This window comes from Heterodontus francisci, unplaced genomic scaffold, assembly GCF_036365525.1.
Source record: "Heterodontus francisci isolate sHetFra1 unplaced genomic scaffold, sHetFra1.hap1 HAP1_SCAFFOLD_1011, whole genome shotgun sequence".
NCBI classification, from domain to species: Eukaryota; Metazoa; Chordata; class Chondrichthyes; order Heterodontiformes; family Heterodontidae; genus Heterodontus; species Heterodontus francisci.
In genome coordinates this window covers 20,001-25,000 of record NW_027140467.1, presented here as the reverse complement: position 1 = coordinate 25,000, position 5,000 = coordinate 20,001, and positions in this window count along the sequence as shown.

Here is a 5,000-nt window from a genome sequence, read left to right as displayed (position 1 = left end):
AATCCCGCGGGATTTCGGGATCGAATCTGCGGGTGGAATCGGCACCTCGTCCCGCTGTCCGGTTCCCCCCCGTCGACTGCAACGGGTTTCCGAGGCCCGTCGGTCAGGCGCGGTTCGCTCCGCAATCCGCCGGCCGATCGGCACCGGGCGGGGCTCTACGGAAAGAGGGGACCCTCCCGCGTCGAGTGCCGGCGCACCGACCCCGCAGGCTGACCGGGAAGGTGAAGACTCACCCCGCTGAATGCCCGGCCCCGGGAACCCTCCGGCGCCGGGGCCATAACTTCGGGGAGGAAGGTCCGAGCTCCGCGCGGTCGACGGCAGGTGAAAGGGGCCGGTGCGCCGCGGAAGGCGACAGCAGTCCCGTCAGGCTGCACCTCTGCTCGGGCGAACGGCGTCAGGAAAAGGGGAGAGCACTTCCCCACCGATAGCTCCGGAACGCCCGGACCCATTGGCCCGCGGCACCGGTGGCTGCTAGAGGGGCTCCGGCGCCGTCAGCCGGGGTACGTCCCAGGCCGGCCGGACGGCGGGCAGCCGGAGGCAACGGCCTGGAACGGAGCCAGACTTGAGTCGTTCCGTGCCGTGGGCAAAAAGGCAGGGCTGCGGGTCAGCGCAGTTTGGCAAACCTAGCCGCAAGTGCGGGAAGGGCGGAGGAGCACACGGACGCCGCCTTCCCAAACTGAGCCCAAAGTGCCCAGGCATGCCCCCTTGATCTCGCCTAATCAGTGAGCCCAAAATAATTTCAGAGTGTGGAAACCTGATCCAAAAAGGTCGAAAAGAACGGCCAGAGATCAAGTCCGAAAGGGGAAATCAGTAACAAGCAAGCAGAGTAATCATTAACCAAAAAGCGCAAAATTATGTTAAAAGTGTGAAATCATTAACCAAAAAGTCGAAAATAATGTCCAGAGACCAAGTCCGAAAGTACAAATAATTAACCAGTAAGCAGAGTCATCATTAACCAAAAATCGCAAAAGTAAGTAAAAAGTATGAAATCATTAACCAAAAATCGCAAAAGTAAGTAAAAAGTGTGAAATCATTAACCAAAAACTCGAAAATAATGTGCAGAGACTAAGTCCGAAAGGGCAAATGGTTAACCAGTAAGCAGAGTCATCATTAACCAAAAATCGCAAAAGTAAGTAAAAAGTGTGAAATCATTAACCAAAAATCGCAAAAGTAAGTAAAAAGTGTGAAATCATTAACCAAAAACTCGAAAATAATCTCCAGAGACTAAGTCCGAAAGGGCAAATGGTTAACCAGTAAGCAGAGTAATCATTAACCAAAAAGGGCAAAAGTAAGTAAAAAGTATGAAATCATTAACCAAAAAGCACAAAATTAAGTTAAAAGTGTGAAATCATTAACCAAAATGTCGAAAACAATGTCCAGAGACTAAGTCCGAAAGGGCAAATGGTTAACCAGTAAGCAGAGTAATCATTAACCAAAAGGCGCAAAAGTAAGTAAAAAGTATGAAATCATTAACCAAAAAGCGCAAAAATATGTTAAAAGTGTGAAATCATTAACCAAAAAGTCGAAAATAATGTGCAGAGACTAAGTCCGAAAGGGCAAATGGTTAACCAGTAAGCAGAGTAATCATTAACCAAAAGGCGCAAAAGTAAGTAAAAAGTATGAAATCAGTAACCAAAAAGCGCAAAAATATGTTAAAAGTGTGAAATCATTAACCAAAAACTCGAAAATAATGTGCAGAGACTAAGTCCGAAAGGGCAAATAATTAACCAGTAAGCAGAGTAATCATTAACCAAAAATCGCAAAAGTAAGTAAAAAGTGTGAAATCATTAACCAAAAACTCGAAAATAATGTCCAGAGACCAAGTCCGAAAGGGCAAATGGTTAACCAGTAAGCAGAGTAATCATTAACCAAAAAGGGCAAAAGTAAGTAAAAAGTATGAAATCATTAACCAAAAAGCACAAAATTAAGTTAAAAGTGTGAAATCATTAACCAAAAAGTCGAAAATAATCTCCAGAGACTAAGTGCGAAAGGGCAAATGGTTAACCAGTAAGCAGAGTCATCATTAACCAAAAATCGCAAAAGTAAGTAAAAAGTGTGAAATCATTAACCAAAAACCCGAAAATAATGTCCAGAGACTAAGTCCAAAAGGGCAAATGGTTAACCAGTAAGCAGAGTAATCATTAACCAAAAATCGCAAAAGTAAGTAAAAAGTGTGAAATCATTAACCAAAAACTCGAAAATAATCTCCAGAGACTAAGTCCGAAAGGGCAAATGGTTAACCAGTAAGCAGAGTAATCATTAACCAAAAATCGCAAAAGTAAGTAAAAAGTGTGAAATCATTAACCAAAAACTCGAAAATAATGTCCAGAGACTAAGTCCGAAAGGGCAAATGGTTAACCAGTAAGCAGAGTAATCATTAACCAAAAGGCGCAAAAGTAAGTAAAAAGTATGAAATCAGTAACCAAAAAGCGCAAAAATATGTTAAAAGTGTGAAATCATTAACCAAAAACTCGAAAATAATGTCCAGAGACTAAGTCCGAAAGGGCAAATGGTTAACCAGTAAGCAGAGTAATCAGTAACCAAAAAGGGCAAAAGTAAGTAAAAAGTGTGAAATCATTAACCAAAAACCCAAAAATAATGTCCAGAGACTAAGTCCGAAAGGGCAAATGGTTAACCAGTAAGCAGAGTAATCATTAACCAAAAATCGCAAAAGTAAGTAAAAAGTATGAAATCATTAACCAAAAAGCACAAAATTAAGTTAAAAGTGTGAAATCATTAACCAAAATGTCGAAAACAATGTCCAGAGACTAAGTCCGAAAGGGCAAATGGTTAACCAGTAAGCAGAGTAATCATTAACCAAAAATCGCAAAATTAAGTTAAAAGTGTGAAATCATTAACCAAAATGTCGAAAACAATGTCCAGAGACTAAGTCCGAAAGGGCAAATGGTTAACCAGTAAGCAGAGTAATCATTAACCAAAAATCGCAAAAGTAAGTAAAAAGTGTGAAATCATTAACCAAAAACTCGAAAATAATGTCCAGAGACTAAGTCCGAAAGGGCAAATGGTTAACCAGTAAGCAGAGTAATCATTAACCAAAAGGCGCAAAAGTAAGTAAAAAGTATGAAATCATTAACCAAAAAGCGCAAAAATATGTTAAAAGTGTGAAATCATTAACCAAAAAGTCGAAAATAATGTGCAGAGACTAAGTCCGAAAGGGCAAATGGTTAACCAGTAAGCAGAGTAATCATTAACCAAAAAGCGCAAAAATATGTTAAAAGTGTGAAATCATTAACCAAAAACTCGAAAATAATGTCCAGAGACTAAGTCCGAAAGGGCAAATAATTAACCAGTAAGCAGAGTAATCATTAACCAAAAAGCGCAAAAGTAAGTAAAAAGTGTGAAATCATTAACCAAAAAGTCGAAAATAATGCCCAGAGACTAAGTCCGAAAGGGCAAATGGTTAACCAGAAAATCCGTCGAATAATGTCCAGAGACTAAGTCCGAAAGGGCAAATGGTTAACCAGTGGAAGGGCGATCAAGCGGAAAAATTTGCCCCGGTTACCCGGGATGGAGTTCCAGAGGTCCGGCCAGAGTTGTCAAATTCGTCCCGCTGATCGGACGCTTGTCATTCGGGTGGCTGGGGGTTGGCGGGGTATCTGCACAGTAGTAGGAGGTGGCAAGTCGGGACTTGGACGTTTATTCCAAGAGTCCACCCGAGCCTCCAGGTCTGCAGAGACCGACCCTAGCTGCCGCCCAACCGACTTTTAAGCCTTTTTCGGATGGGGATTTTTTCCCATTTTCGTCCATTTTTCGGGTTTTCTGTCGGGCTTAATAGGCGGCAGCCTGACCCCCGGCCGAGGCGGGGGGCGCACTCTCCCTTGCGTAAGGGTCCGGATTTGCCCCGGAAAGTGCCCCCGACGGCCTCCCGACCCGGGTGCCTGCAGGGCGGGGGGAAAGGGTAGTCCCAGCCGCAGGAAATCATTAACCAAAAGACTTAGCCGTCGGGGCAGAGGCTAAGACCCGGGCTGGTGAAATCATTAACCAAAAGGAATGCACCCTTTTCCGAAAGTGCAGGCCGAAATAAGGCGAGCCTTGGGCCGGGAAGGCCAAAACCCCCAACTCATGGAAGTGTATGGGGTCGGACTCGGCGACTTTCCCGGGCCCCGAGTTGACCTTTCCCCACGGGGGCGGTCAAGTTGCTCCCGCCAAGAGGGCACGTTGCATTTGCTGCCGCTCTAGTCCCCGGGCTAGTTAATCAGTTGCCGTCGGAAGTCCCGATGCCGAAATGAAAAATGGCCGTTGCGGCGATTTGGCGCCTCATTTTCGGAAGGACTACCGGCAGGCAACCCGCCGAATTGACACTTGCGATTCGGGTGGCTGGGGGTTGGCGGGGTACCCGGAGATTTTCGGGAACTCGATTTTCAGAACTTTTGCTGGCAGCGGTTGCACTTGCAAAGTGGCCGAAGAAGTGCTCCCTCAAGGAAGGACCTTCTTTTGAAATAAAAGACCTTCCGAAGAGTGCCTGGAAGTCATTTATGAGCATTTAAGGGTAAATCTGGCGGACTTTCCATGCTCTGTTGCCGGCTCTGAAATATCGCACAGTTGGGTCTAGGCCGGTAGACTGGCTGTGAAAACAGACAAAGTGTTTTGGCGAGCGAGAGAAAACAAGGCCTTGGAACAGATTGGGGGGTGCGGAGGCACACCACACCCACAGGAAAAGAATTAATGAAAAAAAAACCAAAGTCTATGACATGTCTGTTGGTACAGTGAGAAAAGCAAAGAAGGGAGGCTGCGATGGCAGAGCAAAGCCGACCTTCATACAGATATACATGTCAAAGAAAGAAACTATGCCCGCAAAAGACTTGGTGCGAAATAACAAGGCTCCTTGTGAACGGTTATCTTTGTCTGTCAGGCGCAGATTGTGGCGGCGTCGCCTGGTTTCCTTGGGTTGCACTACATGTATGTCCTATTCTCAAACGAAAAGTGCGTGCCCAGAATTTTGTCCAAGTTAGGCGACGCACGCCGGCTGGCATCACCTC